At 37.5% G+C, this 17,360-nt stretch overlaps 1 long non-coding RNA gene across 1 annotated transcript in view; it reads left to right on the plus strand.

Annotated features, from left to right (window-relative positions):
* LOC115281162 overlaps window positions 1-17,360 on the plus strand; it is a 79,517-nt gene that overhangs the window by 50,550 nt on the left and 11,607 nt on the right. Inside the window, exon 2 of the long non-coding RNA XR_003904131.1 lies at window positions 15,906-15,938. This is a non-coding gene — a long non-coding RNA (uncharacterized LOC115281162). The remainder of the gene's footprint in view (window positions 1-15,905; window positions 15,939-17,360) is intronic.

Below are 17,360 nucleotides of genomic sequence, written 5' to 3' on the forward strand. Positions count from 1 at the left end.
CTTGTAGATTTTAGATACTAGCCCTTTATCTGATATGTCATTTGCAACTATCTTTTCCCCATTCTGTGGGTTGCCTATTAGTTTTCTTGATTGTTTCCTTTGCAGTGCAGAAGCTTTTTATCTTGATGAGGTCCCAAGAGTTCAGTTTTGCTTTCATTTCCCTTGCCTTTGGGGATGTGTGGAGTAGGAGATTGCTGCGGTGGAGGTCTAGGAGGCTGTTTCCTACTTTCTCCTCAAGGATTTTGATGGTTTCCTGTCTCACATTCAGGTCCCTCAGCCATTTTGAGTTTATTTTTGTGTATGGCATAAGAAAGTGGTTGTTTCATTCTTCTGCATGTTGCTGTCCAGTTCTCCCAGCACCACCTGCTAAAGAGGCAGTCGTTTTTCCATCGCGTACTCTTTCCTGCTTTGTCAAAGATTAATTGGCCATACATTTGTGGGCCCAGTTCTGGGTTCTCTATTCTATTCCATTGGTCTATGTGTCTGTTTTGGTGCCAATACCATACTGTCTTGATGATGACAGCTTTGTAGTAGGGGCGAAAGTCTGGGATTGTGATGCCTCCCGTTTTGGTTTTCTTCTTCAATATTACTTTGGCTATTTGGGGTTTTTTGTGGTTCCATACGAATTTGAGGATAGCTTATTCTAGCTTTGAGAAGAACGCTGGTGCAATTTTGATGGGGATTGCATTGAATGTGTAGATTGCTTTGGGTAGTAATGACATTTTCACAGTGTTTATTCTTCTGATCCATTTCCAGCATTCTTTGCTCATTTCAGCAGATGTAGACTTCCAAATGGTACACTTTCCCTTCTGTCTAAAAGACATCTTTATAACTCTTCTTACAATGTGAGCTTGTTGGTGATTCATTCTTTCTGTTTTTGCATACTGGAAAAAGTATTAATTTTGTTTCTATCTTGATAGATATTTTTGCTGGGTAAAGAATTCTAGGTAGACAGTTTCAGGGGTTTTTTTTATCAGCACTTTAGATTATTCCATTTTCATCTCAACTGCATTATTTCCAGTGAGGTTTCTGCTGCCATTTTCATTGTGTGTGTGTGTGTGTGTGTGTGTGTGTGTGTGTGTGTGTACTTTAAAAATTCATTCTTTATCACTAGTTTTGAGCAATTTGATTATGATCTGCTTTGGAGTTGTGCTTGATCTATCTGTATCTGTGATTTTTACATTTAATCAAATTTGAAATTATTCAGACACTTTTATAAAATACACTTTTCTCTATCCTATCCTACTCTGGAACTATAACTGCACTTATATTAGGTCACTTGAGCTCATTCTATAACTCACTGGCAATTTTTAAAAAAATTCTATTTCTCTTTTTTTATTTATATCTATTGTTATGTCTTAAAATTCACTATTCATTTTCCACTACGCTATCTAATCTTCCAGAGCTTCCATCAATTCTATATTTCTCCTGAGACACTATAATTTTCATCTCTAGAAATTTGTTTTGTCTTTTTATATCTTTTTTATATCTTCAATGTCACCATTTACCTTTTGGTTTCATATAAAATACAGTTATAATAACCATCTTGATGGTTTTTTTCTGCTAATACCTGTGTTACTTCTGTATGAGTTTCATGTAAGATTTTAATCTTCTTATTATGACCATATTTTCCTGCTTTTTTGCATGCCTGATAATCTTATGAATTTTAGCATGTGAAGTGCTAGATGTTTCTCTGTTCCCAAAAGATATGATCAGGCCTCATTCTTAGACACAATTATGGAAACCTGGGGCAAGTTTCAGGGTTTCACTTTTATGATTCTTATGTTCAGTGTAGGGCTATTTCCCTGTGTATTTGTATCCAATGCCCCATGAATCATAAGGATTCCCAGTGTGGCTTTTGGGAACAGGCACTACTGTGGACATCTGTTTAAGTGCCAGGCACTGTTAACTTTTATCTTCCTGGGTGGTCATTCCCCTAGCTTCAGGTGTGTGTGTGAGTGAGAGAGCACGTGAGAATGTGTGTGTGTGTGTGTGTGTGTGTGTGTGTGTGTGTGTGTTTCATGCACACACTGATACATACTGAGAACCTTTTGAAGATACGTTTTATTTTTCTCTGTATGTAACTTTCTCTTCAGTCCCTCTGTCCTGTGAACTTTATCATCAATGTATTCCACATTTAAAATCCTCCTTCTTTTATTCAGGGAGACAGTTGCATGCTTCCTGGGTTTACTACCTGCACTGAAGCCTGGAAACTTTCTCTAGACAGTGAGCTAAGCCAAGAGTAGGGCTTTCTTTCTTCCTGATACTAAGACCTAGTAGTGCCTTTTCTGGGTTTTATCCAATGTCTTGAAAAACCTTTATTTCAAATATTTTATTTGTGTTATGATTCTTTCAGGTCAAAGTTAAATCCAGTCCCTGTTATTTCATCTTGGTCAGAAAAAGAAATATTATCTACCAGTTTCAGGCTTAAATTTTATCACCTCAGATAGGGCTTGCTGTGAACTTCCCTCCCCTTTCCCCTCATGTTACCGACTATTACATCCCTTCCATATGTCCTCTGTATCCACTATCCCAATCTGTTTGCACATATTAGTTATTTTCATACTTGCTCTCTTTTTCCTCTTTTGACTAGACAATTTCATTCATCACATCATGGACTTCCAGAATCCAAGAATTTATGTGCATGACATAATAACTGCTCATTAAATACTGGTTGAAAAATGAATAAATATCAGTTGTGTTATTTTCTCTCCTACTTGTATTTGCCTGCCTTATTAAAAATTAAATATTCTGTTCATGCATGGTCTATTGAAAAACTTTTTAAAGCAGAATATTAGGTGAAGCAAGGGGTGAATTGTCTTTTTCTTGGCCTATCTGCAATGAGCCAACCAGCTGGCTGATATGCATTCAAATGTTGGGTAGAAAACTGAACACTTGTCCATGGAAAGCTTTCAAACATTATTTGAGCACCAGCCATGGTGCTGTCTTCCTGCCCATGGCACTGCTCCCTGGACTGTATACTTGAAATGAGTTTGCTTTAGCACAAAGTGGAAAAAAAAAAAAAACAACAGGAGATTGCTGAAAGGTGAATATGGCAAGGTAGACTCTCCTAGTAATGACACAGAAGGTGACATATGTCATCTTCTGCTACTGTGACCTTCCTATTCCTCCAGCAACACACATTACTCTGAAAAATGAACAAGTTAAAGGAAAAAGAAAATTGGGCCATCAACTGGGACACTGTTTAGTCACAACCAACTTGTTTACAGCTCTTTCTCTAACATGAAATGCTGTTGGACTTGTTGAATTATTTCCCTGCCTGTCTTTCAAGCAGAATCCTCCAAAGCTTGAATTAATTTGAAGATAACTTTCCATTCAAACTTTTTTTTTTGCATTTAGTGACATTTACATTGTTTATATTTATACTTTAATAGAGGAAGCAAAAGCAGTAATTACTAAGCACCTACTAATTTCTAGGGACTACAATGGTAATTTGATTTAGGGAAATAGAGACATGCAGAACAGACTTATGAAAGTAACACTCTAGTGGGATTAAGTAAAGTTAGTAGTGCCAAACACTTGATGGGTATCTGTATGTGATAAACAGAATATTATGGAATGAGAATAGATAAACTATGGGTCTTAAGGACATAATAGTGGGATCTAAAGACAATACTTTATTGGAATTTTTAAAGCAATAATTGTTGTATAGCTACAGATACATTAGGAAATTTCTGATGTAATAGCAAAGGAATGGATTATAGGAATCATACAAATTTGGTCAGATGGGGAAACTAAAAGTCAGTGAGATGAGGTATTGTGCCGAAGGTCACTCAGCTAGTAAGAAGGAGAGTGAAGACTTAGACACAGATCTCTGAGATCTAATAGGTGAATCTCTCTGCTCTATCAGATTACTTACAGATAACAATATTCGTATTTAAAAAATATATTTGATCTTGTCGTAATACAGGTTAGGTGATCAAGCTGTGATAAGTCAACTGCCTGCTATTTATGTGGTCAGAAGTATGTGCAATTGAGTGACTTAAAAATCAACACCCAGAAAAAATTGGACCTTTATACCACGCTTCTTATGCTGAGACTTCCATCAGCGAGTGATTTTCTTGCTTTAAATTTAATGCTGACTCTGTTCAAGCAGAAAATAGATTTGAAGACAATGAAAAATGCACCACTTTATTTCCCTAAAGGCTTCCCTACACAGTAGGCCTTGAACAAAACTAATTTTATAAGGAGAGACAAACAACTAAAGTTAATCTTCAAATGCAAAAATTTATTGTTTTTTTTTCTAAATTATTTTACTAAGTATTGATTCCCTGATTCTTATTATCCATCTACAAATCATAGGGCTCATGGTAGAATTTGCATACATTCTGGTAACAAAATTCATAATCAAAAGGGAAAAGTAAAATAATCCCACCATGGTGCATGTAAATTTCTGTTCAAGGGAACCTTATAAATTGCCGATAAAAATAAATTGTAGTGAGTGAGAAAATCATAAGAAGTAAAATATCAAAGAATCCTTAGTGATAACATGGTCCAGTGACTTTTTTTCCCACTCCTGAGGGGGAAAAATTGATTTTTGAGAAGAAGCATTTTGATTTCAGCTTTTCCACATGGGCACCATGTTTTGGAGGATTTTCTAGTACAATAACATTACATTTATTTATAAATAATTGCTATACTTATTTGATCAATTTTAAAAATGGGAAAATGTTCAAAGCTTGTGATCATTTGTAACAACAATAATAACTAAAACAATTCTCTAGGGTCCAAATTATTCCTGAACTTCAAGGAAACCCAGGAAGTCTGAGGGCGTGATTTCCATATATGGCTTCACTGAATTTTATGCTAGTATACCCTCTCAGAGGAAGGTGAAAGAGGAAAAGATAATTGTGTCCTTTTTGGAATAAAGAGCATAGAATAAGATCAGTCTGAGATCACATTGCACCTTCAAAGTCATAGAAAGACATCTTAGAAATATATACAAATGGAACTGACAACTAGGAACATAAGAAGATGTGAGTAAGCTCAGAGTAGAAGATCAGGGTTTGGCAGGATACCCATGCAAAATCAGTGGATTGTTCATTGCTAGTCTCTTTTCACTCTTTGGTGTTTCATAAGTATAACAGCTTCAATGTTTATAGAAAAGGATGCCAAATAGGAGCCTATAAAACATAATCCCAATCTGTAGATGCCTTAGTTAAGTCCCCAAAGTGTTTTAACAGCCTCCTTTTCCTGTAGCTCCAGAAAAATTTGCAAGAAGAAGGACCTATGTTACCCAATAGCATAAGGTCCTATGTTACTATAAAACATCAATCAATTTCTAATACTTATGCCAGGTCTACACCCGAGAAACAGCACAAAATGCATGCTTTCCAACTCAAAGTTTATAGCATTTTGTATGATCTTATAATCATGCCATTTAACTCATTTAATCATTTAATAATTTAATCATGTCATTTCATAATTTAAATAATTTGGCCTCTGATGCATTTGATCAGATTTGATTTATATCTGATATAAATTATGACTTTTGAATTTTAAGACCATCTTTTTCAAGCTTTAATAGGCATGTTGGACTTGCTGACATACAGATTGAAATTCAGTAGGTTTAGCAATTCTACCATAGTTCCAGGTATTCCAATGCTGATAGTACACATACCATACTTTAAGGCACAAGAGCTTAGGGGTGCCTGGGTGGTTCAGTCGTTTGGACGTCCAACTTAGATGCATGTCAAGACCTCGTGGTGCAGGAGCACAACCCCCATGTTCTCCTCTACACTGACAGCTCAGAGCCTGGAGCCTGTTTTGGATTCCGTTTCTCCCTCTCTCTGTCCCTCCCCTGCTCATGCTTGCACTCTCTCTCTCTTTCTCTCAAAGAAAAAATAAACATTAAAAATATTTTTTAAAAAATGGAACAAGAGCAAGTGTCTTCCACTGGAGCCCAAGAAAAGGGCTTATGTGAAACTAGTTTACTTATTAATATGATACCAGGAAATGAGAGTATATAGCAGGTAAATGATACAGAGAAATAGTGAAAACCAATGCAAGTATCAATCATCAAGTTGGCCATTGAGATTAATAACTAATGATAAATTCCAGTGGGAACTTTTAAAGAGTTTTGTGTTGTATGTATCAAAATTTACTGCCTAGAGGATAAGAGAAAAAATATCCATCCACCCAACTTTACTCCCATCAAAGGTGGCTCCACAGATCTGCCCTTCCAGTTTGCACATAACTGACTAGGGGGTAGTTTTTGAGAGCAGTTTTCTACAGTCCCATCTGTATGCATCAAAGAAGCCTTAGGACATGAAACAAAAAATATTTACAACATGGACTAAGATAATCTATTGTTCATGCTGCTCTGACTTAAAGTTAGCCCAGGCCTGCCTGAAAGCAGTTATCATAAGAGTGACCAGGTGGCCAGAAGGATTTTGAGGGGACACACAAGAATTATAAGATGCAGTATGCTTTATTACGACGGGTTGGCGCCATGAGCCTAAGCACTGGCCTATGAAACTCATGTCTCTTTGAGACAAAAGCCAGATGGTTCCTTGGCCACATGCCACACTTGTTGCCCCAAAGCAAAGTCATGATTTTACTATTCTAGTGGTGAAAGTATGGGAACACTCTTAGGCATTAAGTGCCAGGGGAATAAGGTAAATATTACTGCATTTTCCCTTTCAGATTAGTGGATGACCTTTAAAGGACCAGTAAAAGTGAGTGTGGCCTTTTCTCTTCACAGAATTTCTGTAGCTCATCCACTGCCCTCTCATTCATAAAACAGTTGCCAGTTGGTAGAGAATAAGATCTAATTGGGGCACCTGGGTGGCTCAGTCGGTTGAGCCTCCAGCTTCAGCTCAGGTCAGATCTCGCATTCGTGGGTTTGAGCCCTGCGTTGGGCTCTGTGCTGACAGCTAGCTCAGAGCCTGGAGCCTGCTTCCAGTTCTGTGTCTCCTCCTCTCTCTGCCCCTCCCCCTCTCAGGCTCTGTCTCTCTCTGTATCAAAAATAAATAAAACATTAAAAAATTTAAAAAAAGATCTAATTATTCTTCCTACTCTTTAAAAGAAAACCATATCCTATAGTGGAATAACAATATGCTATTAACACATAGAACTCTGTCACACATAGACCTAGAAGAGACCTCTCTCCTTTGGCATTTAAGGCCCATCAGCACTCCTGATAACACCACTGAGCCAACCTTTGCATTTTTCCCCAAATGAGCAAAAGAGATTATCCCACAGCCATTAACGGGAGCTACAAAAACCAAGCACCTCTGGGTATTAGATGGCTAGTCCTTCCACTTTCCTTACCATATATATAAAACCAGATTAAAGCAGGGGCATCTCCCAACTAATTAGAATGTTTCCAAAGGTTTAGACTGTGCAATAAACATTCACAGCAGAACCCACTGTCTTGCTCAGGTAACTGAGCAACTGATAACTTAAATTCTCTGCTTAACTATAATGCTGGCATTATTTTCACCTTAGGAAAACCAAAGGTTACCAAAACCTAGGATATTTTTAATGTGCCAGGACCACATAGGCTCACACGAGCTCTTATCTCTTTTGGAGTATGAGAAACTTACATATCAGAAAAAAAAATCTTTGGGATTCAACCGAGCATCAAAGGACTTACATTTGGCAAGAGGCCATATTGTATACAAGGAAGAGTTGTGGCCCAAGGAAGAGTTTCGCATAAATTCCCTGCATTATTAAATTGAATTCCAGCTACTCTTTAAAACAAAATGTATGATTATAGATTTATTCATTTGAGGTCAAAATTTCAACTTGCCCATACTTAAAATAAGAAAATTATTCTTGTTCAGATTTCAGGATTATCAAGGAAAACAAATACTTTAGTTTTTTCCTGAATATACATGTATCACTTTGTTCTCTCAAATAAGAAAGCCTAGAAGAAGTAACAACTAGCTCCCTGATCTTGGTTTCAAATACCAATGTCCAATAAAAGGAACAAGCTTTCTTTGGAGAAACTGCTAATTCAGACCTACAGCAGGACTTATAAAATGAGCCTGTAGAATCTTGAAGTACCAAGAAGTAAGGACGTACTTAAAGAAAAAACACAGTGATGAGGGGTTTAACAGAACAATGCAGGATCCAACTGAAAGAGCACTCAATGACAGAAGCTGGAATAATTTGAAAAGTACAATAAATATATAAGAATTGTATTGAACCTGAAGTATGAAATAAACATCCATGAGTCAATACTTGTAGAAATAAGTAATTGAATATGGGATGCCTGGATGGCTCAGTTGGTTAAGCATCTGACTCTTGATATCAGCTCAGGTGGTGATTCCATGGTCATGGGATTGAGTCCCATGTTGGGCTCTACACTTGAGTGTGGAGCCTGCTTAAGATTTTCTCTCTTTCTCCCTTTGTCCCTCCCCTGCTCACGCTCTCTCATGCTCTGTCTTTCTCTCAAATACTAAATAAACATAAAACTAAATAACTAAAAGATAATTAATTATAAATAAATGAGAAAAAAAAGACGAATTTCCCATTAAGAGGAAATATAATTTGTGTAGATATTCTGTTCTGAAGGAGGCAGAAGATAATTCCCCACTCCTCAAATCTGTGCTATACATAGTAGCTTCCTTCCCTAGAACAAAATATAGAAAGGGAAATAAGTGTAACTTTTCAGTAAAGAAACCTGATAAAAACTACCAAAGCCACGTGACCACGTTGGACATTAATTTTAATAGCCCATGTTAGCATGTACCCTCCTCACAATGTGATAAAAGGATATTTTATCTGTTGTCTTTCTCCCAATAATCCATAATGCCTATCTAACCATAGAAATAAGCATCAGACAAATCCCATTGATGGGTATGCCACAAAATATCTGACTAGAACTACTCCAGATTCTCACGAACATCAAAAACAAAGAAATTCTGAAAACTATCAATATAGAGAAATCTAAGGAGACTTGATGACTAAATGTAATGTGACATTCTTGATTGGATCCTTGAACAGAAAAAAGACAGTGGGAAAAGCTCAGGAAATTTGAATAAAGTGGGATTCAGTTCATAAAAATGTATCATTATTCATTTATTAATAGTGACAAGTATACCATAATTATCTAACATCTCAATAATAGAATAAACTTAGTGTGGGGTCTGGGGAACTCTGTATTATTTTCACAACTTACCTGTAAATTTGTTCTAAGAAATGAAGCCCAGTACCATTTTTTAAAATGGAGCTACATGGGGGTCAGAAGAACCAAGTATGAATTTATATCTATCTATCTGTCTGTCTATTATCTATCTATCTATCTATCTATCTATCTATCTATCTATCTACCTATCTATCTACCTACCTACCTACCTACCTACCTACCTACCTATCTATTCATTCATTTAACAAATGGGTAGAGTAGTGCTGATCTACAGTTTCTCAAGATTAATGGAATAAAAAAAATAAGGCAAGTAACAATAGTGTCAAAGTGCAAACACTATATTTAGCCAAATACATAATCTGCATATACTCTCTAGACCTACCCCTTTTCAGTAATCAATGTAGGTCATAGCAGGTGAGCTACTCACAGGCACCATACTATCTTATCCTAATAGTTAAAAAAAGAGGGGGGTAGATTATGTAGTATAGTTAATAAAATGGCCTTTTCTTGATAAAAACCATAATGCTGACTATAAAAACTTTTATTATTCATGAATGGTTTGTTGAAAGAGATTTTCAATTTCTCCTGTTAATTTTACTACTGAGTCTATTTTTAAAATTAAAAAAGTAACAAGGGAGTGGCAAGAAATAAGATAGAAATATAATAACTACAGTATATGAATTATTTGTTGAGGCAAATAATAATTTTTAAAAAGAAAATAAGTGTGAATATTCTTGACTCTTGCTCCAGGGAAATGTATATTAAATATTTGGTTTGGCATATTTACTCAGGAAGGAGGAATTGATAAAAGAAACTAACATTGTTTGATAACCTGTTGTGTTCTAGGCCCTGGCTAGACATTTTTAGTAGGGGCATATTATTTAATTATCACCTGTCTTAACTCCAGCTACCATAACAAAGTAACATAGACTGGATAGCTTAAATAATAGGCATTTTTACAATTCTGCAAGGTGGGAAGTCCAAGATCAAAGCGTTGGTTGATTTGATTCCTAGAGGAGCCTCTTCCTGTCTTGCTGATGACTGCTTCTCCCTGTGTCCTCACGTGGAAGAGACAGATGAGCTCTGTTCTCGCTTCTTCTTATAAGGTCATTAATTCCATGCAGAGGGCCCACCCTCTTGACTAATTTCCTTCCAAAGCCCCATCTTTAAATTTCATTGTGTTAAGGGTTAAGGCTTAAACATATGAATTTTTAGGGAACACAGATATTCAGTCCAAAACATTATCATAAGCTGAAAGATTAAAAGCTGGTTTTGCTTTATTTATTCTTGTTTTTGCAGAGGAGGAAACTGAGGTTCAGGTGACTTTAGTGAGTTGTACAGGGCCTGCCAGCCGCTGTAGGTTTAGCTGAAGGCTGCTGCTGGCCAAGTTGTGACCAGATATATTATTAAAAAAAAAAACCCATTGTTTGAATAACCCTAAAATCTTAGTGGCTTAATACTGGGGATTTTATTTTTCACTTTCTCAGTATAATTCAACTTAGCAGGGACCACTGTTTATTTTTTCTGGTAGGGCCAATGTCCCCAAGGGATTTGGGTTCTTCAAATAGTTATACCACTTGGAGCACCTGGGTGGCTCAGTCAGTTTAGTGTCCAACTTCAGCTCAGGTCATGATCTTGCAATTTGTGGGTTCCAGCCCTGTGTCGGGCTCTGTGCTGACAGCTAGCTCAGAGCCTGGAGTCTGTCTTCAGATTCTGTGTCTTCCTCTCTCTCTGACCCTCCCCTGCTCATGCTGTCTCCTTATGTCCCTCAAAAATAAATTAAAAAAACATAAAAAAGTTTAAAAAAAAATAGGTCTACCACATCAGGCCAGCCGAGTAGGAAAGATAGAGAACATGAAGGATTAGAAAGCGTGTTTCCGTTGCTAACGCTGCTGTTCATTAGCCATTTTTGCCTATATCCCTCAAGCCAGAATTTTGTTCCAAGACCAAAGTTCACTGCAAAGAGGGCTTCCGGATACAGTCTTGCTACATGTCCAGGAAGAAGAGAGAATAAAAAGGGGAAGGTATAATAAATAAGCAAACATTCTCAGCCCCAACCATCATATCCTTTTAGGGAAAACAAATCTATATGTGCATCAGTTTCTGGAAAGAGAGTGCTTCATCATGAAATAAGTTGATTCCAACAACTCAAGCACAGTTTGAGGTTCAGAAGCATGATATCATCTAAATGTAGATAAAAATGAAAGAGAAAGCCTTCTTTTATGAAGACATAACCAATAGATATGACAAGAGAAGCCAGGCTATATGTGGAGATAGGAACAGAACTGGAAGAGTAGAAAAGAAGAAAACGGACAGTGCATAAGAAGTGATTAGTCAGTGTAAGAAACATTTCCACTGAAACCAAGAGGTAATTAAAACTTAGGGAACAAGCCATATTAACTACGTTGTGAATGAAGCAGTAGACTTTGATTTTAGCATGCTTCTTGCAGTATAGTGAAAGAGTGTGATCTTTAGGTCGTATAGCCAGATCATTTCTGACAGTTTGTCATTCCCCTGATTGTGAAAAATAGTGTTAGCTTAAGATAAATCCTAAAGAATGTGGGCCATTCATTCTGCCTTGGGAGCACATGTGTATATATAAGCATAATCCCATTAAATAGCAATAAGGGGTCTGAACTTACATTGCAGTATAGGGCATGTAGGCTAAACCCCACCTACAGCATTGTATAAAGAGAAAGCTTTTGTACTTGGTTGCTCCAAGGCTAGAGATGGCCCAACAGAGATACTAGACATTTGTCAGAATTGGAGATCCTAGTGTACTTTCTCATCCTTCATCCTGTCAAACCCTGATTCCTACATCCTGCAGGCATATATGACACCAGTATTCAAACTCCAAACTTCTCTACTCTGATCAGTCTTACACCTGGCTTCCAGAATATTATCACAAGGCTATTCTGACTTGGTCTTTTTTTTTTTTAACAGTTTATCTATTTATTTTTGAGAGAGAAAAAGTGTGAGTTGGCGGGTGGGGTGGGGGCGGGCGGATAGAGGGAGAGAAAATCCCAAGCAGACTCTGGGCCCTCAGCGTGGAGCTCCACAAAGAGGTCAAACCAACAAACCATGAGATTATGACCTGAGTTGAAGTTGGACGATTAGCATGCTAACCCACACAGGTGCCCCATGATTTGGTCCTTTTAACCCTTCTATCCTCATTTCTTTTATTCTCCATCTTGTTTTTCTGCTCATGCATTTAATTCTACCTCATCTGAAGAGCTTACTTATTATTTAAACAGAAAAATCTATGTTATGGTGCTCACCATCACTTCTTTCCTCCCTATTTTCTTAACTATATTTACCTCGCATGCTGATTTAATTGATCCAGTTTAAAAACTTTACCTTTAGGGGCTCCTGGGAGGCTCATTCAATTAAGTATCTAACTCTTGATTTCAGCTCAGGTCATGATCTCCCAGTATGAAAGATGGAGCCCCCTAGTCAGGCTCTAGGCTAACAGTGCAGAGCCTGCTTAGGAGTCTCTCTCCTTCTCTTTCTGCCCCTCTCCTGCTTACTCACTCTCTGTCTTTCAAAATAAATAAATAAACATTTTTTTAAATAAAAAACTTTACCTTTATATTTATCCCCTACATTTATGGAGCCTGAATCTGTCTTTTAGACAAATTTGTGTGCTCAAAATTTGTGTGAAAAATAAAATACATAGAATGAACTCATTGGCTGATGATAACCAAGACAGGGGTCATATGTTACTCCCTGAACATGTAATTACCTCTGAAGTTCTATGTATAAGTTTACATGTAGTGTGAATATTTCATCATCAACAAATAACTGAAGATATTGAATAGTACACATAAATTAATAGCTCCTTATTATTCACATTTTTGAATCATAAGACATCCCTTCACATATAACCTTAAAATCTTGCAATAATACCTAAAAATCAAGCAAATGCTTAACTTCAACTATACTACTAAATAGATAATATAACTCTGTCATATCTAATCCAACCCAATCATGATAATCATGTATGGAGAATTTTAAAAATACAGATTTCTCTATAATGAATAACGTGAGAAGTTATAATTCAAAGCTCTTAGGTAATACCTAGGTATTTGTATTAAGAAAAGTAATGAATATCTTTCAAGGATATTCTGATGATTAGCCATATTTTGGAAATAACTATTTATTATAAAAACACTATTGTATAATTTAATGTAAAATTTTTTGCCAAAACGATCATTAAGGAGACAAGTATTCATTAATCATTGAGATGACATTTTATCTTTGATAATTAACTTCCAAATAATTAAAGGTCATGAGAAATCTAAATCATTATTTGGAAAATTAAGGGGATTTTTTACCAAGAAATATTTTGCTAGATCAGGCTAATTCTATTTTTAAAAACTTGACTGGAAATTTTATTATTTTTGTTAATGCTCAGAGTGGCTGATTTCTCAATATTTAGTTAAAATCTTTACTTCCATTTCACTTTTGAAAATATCTAACTTGTCCATTATTTCACCAAAGGCTTACCATATAGCTTGTGTGACCATGTTTCCCATTCACAAAGGGGTGGGGCATCATGGTTCATTTGAAAGACAGTCACACACAACTGAATCCTAATACCTATTCCAGTACCTAGCATGTTTGTAACTATAAAGCTTCCCCAATATCCACTGAATTCAATATTTTCCTCAGTATAATGTAAATTTGGGTAGCTATAGAAAACTAGTATCTTTAGAATAAATGATTCTGTGCCCAATTTAACCATGTTTTAATGAGAGATGTTACATAGGGACTCTCCTGGCAACAGAGATAGGCATGCAATCCAAGGACTGATAATCCAAGGGCTTCTCAGAATTTATAAAGATACAAAAGAGAAAATTATTCTTTCCTTTTTGATGAGGAATGTATATGTTTGGAATATGTTGGCAGTCTTTGTTTCTGACAAATGAAAGTCTTTTCCATATAGGAGATGATATTGCCAAAAAAAAAAAAAAAAGCAAATTTACGAGCTGAAAGGAGAGAGCTATGGTGGCTATTTCTTGTTGGAGGGATTGTCTGGCTTCCAACTCCCTTTGCTCATTTAAGGAGTTTTTCTTAGTAGGTCGTCTTGCAAAGGGTCAGAATCCTTCCATGACAGAAACCTCAGGGAGAAGAAGCCAATTTCTAGGCTAGTCTAATGAGATGTTCCTCCCCCAATATGAGTCTGGGTATGGAAAACACAGAACAACTGTGATGCATTTGAAGATAGCATTATGGGAAATTAGGGTACATATATATATATATATATATATATATATATATAGGTATTCATAAATTGGAGGCTAATTCTTAAAGAAAGAAAAGATGAAAGAGCTTATTTATATTGATACAAAATTAGTCTAAAGCGAAAGTGACATCTTCACTATTCTGTAAGCATGTTATCAAATATTTGCCATGAATCCTGTGTCTTTACTCTCTGTGCGTCCCCCTTCGTGCCCTTTCTCTCCCTCCCTCAGGAAAAGAACCCACGAGGACTCTCCGCCCTGCCGGTCAGGGTGGACGAGACCCATACTGCCGAATGCCTGGGATGAGCGCCGGGACCGGGCTTCCGGGTTAAGACAGAATCCAACACTGTTGTAGTTATTGGAGATAGGACTGTACACAAAACAATAACAAGAAGGCCACATACGTTGCTCATAGGGCTTACATTATAAAGATACAATTAGGGCACCTGGGTGGCTCAGTTGGTTAAGTGTCCAACACTGGCTCAGGCTGTGATCTTGCAGTTTGTGGGTTTAAGCTCCGAGTTGAGCTTTGTGTTGACAGCTCTGAGCCTGGAATCTGTTTCAGATTCTGTTTCTCTATCTATGTCCCTTCCCTCTTCACACTGTAACTCTGTCTCTCAAAAATAAAGATAAAAAAAACTTAAATAAAAAAGGGACACTAGTGTACATCAGAAAAGAGATGAGATGCTGCTGTCAGCCAAAAATAAAGATGTTATTGACCTAACTGGTTTAGCAGGGCTTACGTAGGAGTAGTAGTATATTCTACTCTACATGAATGTGGGGCATGTATTTGTGCACATGTGCATGTGTTAGTATGTTTCATATTTGCATAATGCAATTGTTTCAATAAAGAGAAATAAAGTCATTAGGGACATTCATTATGATACACTTTGCTTCACTGATTATTACTTCTTCAGTTAACTTATGAACTTGTTCACATAGTGTAAATCTTTTGTTTATTCATTTCCCACTTCGGTTGCAGAGTTTATAAATTACTAGTTGAATTTTTGTCTTTATATTATTAATGCTATGTTTTGATTCATTTTAACCAAATATGGAGCCACTACATTGCTGAAAGAGTCTGGCCAAAGTCCCTTGTATCTAAAAATCTACCCCTTTCTAATACCTGGTGGGAGGGGCACCTGGGTGGCTCAGTTGGTTAAGGGGCCAACTTTACCTCAGGTCATAATCTCACGGTTCATGGGTTTGAACCCCACATTGGGCTCTGTGCTGACCGTTTGCTCATAGCCTACAGCCTTCTTCTGATTCTGTGTCTCGCTCTCTCTCTCTGACCGTCCCCTGCTCATGCTCTGTGTATCTCTTTCTCTCAAAAATAAATAAACGTTAAAAAAATTTAATACCTGGTGGGAGAAGAGTTACATATGGATGTGTAGGACTCTAGGAGGCAGAGGGGAGCTCTGGGTCTCTTAAGCTGTTGGTCTTCTGACCTCTGTCTCCTAAGATGATTGGAAAAGTTCTCACTTATGTCTCCCAGGTAATTGGAAAAACTACCTAATGTCACCAACCTTTATTTTGCACATCTCTAGGGAGAAGACACCTCTTACTGTAGTGTCATTAAGGTGAGGATTAAAAAATACTAAACATAATTTTATAAATACAAAAAAAAGTTACATAAGTGATCCATTGTTTTTAAAAAGCCGTAAATAAACATTATTCTCGCTTCCATGGCTCTTTCCCTTTCAAAAACCATTTTTTAGTTTGTGCCAAGCAGGGTGATCAATGCTTGGCATACACTAGGATGAGGAGAGCAAGAAAATAAACAAACAATAACACAACACACTTCCAGATTTTGCTTTCATGCTGTCAGTTTTTTGTTGGGGTGAGAAATTGAGCAACCTGAAACCATCAGAGGCAGGAAAGCAGTTCTTGATCTCCTCTTGGTATTTATCATACTGTACTGGAAATTTTCAAGAAGGGTCCCCAGAAAAAAGTTATTTCATCAATTATAATATCTGTTTTCTATACTCAGAGAGCAGTTCTGAGAAGCCTTTCAATGCTCCTTTGATCTAATTCATCTGTGGGTGTGATGCAAATAATTTTAAATTCCGTATGTGTTGTTATCCACATCTACCCTTTTTCTTAGAAGTCTGTTAAACCTTATTTATAGGATGAATTAGATCAACACCACAAGATGATGCTATTGAAATTGCAAGTGCACATGGTGCTTTCCTAATACATTCAACAAGGAGTGACATTACCAAGTGTAGATTCAGGTAGTTTGTGATTTCACTACTCTCTCACTAGAAGAACAACAACAATTCATGACCAAGACACCACTGAGAAAAATCCTAGAACATGGGGGTGAGGCTTCAGCACCCTCTGAACCTTAAGGACCAATAGTCTACAGTAGAAGGGCAAGATTCCCACGCCAGGACAGTTCCAGGGAGAACAATATCCCCTAGAATCTGGTTCCTCCAGTAGGAAAAGAGAACTGGGGAGGTGGGTGGGAGGCAAAGAGCTTTCCCCCAGCTTGTGAGCCCCACCGTGTGTGGGATCCCCTGCTCTAATCTCACACCACAAGTATTGCAGGGGATACTGACGGGCTCAAGCACTGGGAATCTGACAGACAAAGTGGGGGGCGGGGGGCTTGCAACGACCAGCAGACACACCTTGGCAGACTGAGCTTTAAACTGCAGTACCCAGGGAGTAATCCTAACACACAGACTTGCTCAGCTAAAGAACCAGGTTGGGAGGGGCACTCCAGGGAACTCAGAAGGCTACCTACCTGTCTGATGCAGACCCTCAGATGAGGACTTTTGCTAGCCCTACTGCCTAGCTGGCCCACGCCCAGGCAAGGAGTTGGGGCATAGCCCAAACCCACTGTGAGGAGCCTCTTCCTGCTCCATCTGACTAGAAGGGCTCCTGACAACTCCTCGAAGATGTGATCCCAGAGCACTCCAGATGGCAGGGGGTAGGCAGAGCTGATCACCCCCAGAGCAAAGCTAGCACCTAGTCCCAGTCACTGAGAGTTCCCGACCATC

Source organism: Suricata suricatta, chromosome 16 (genome assembly GCF_006229205.1).
Source record: "Suricata suricatta isolate VVHF042 chromosome 16, meerkat_22Aug2017_6uvM2_HiC, whole genome shotgun sequence".
Taxonomy (NCBI): Eukaryota; Metazoa; Chordata; class Mammalia; order Carnivora; family Herpestidae; genus Suricata; species Suricata suricatta.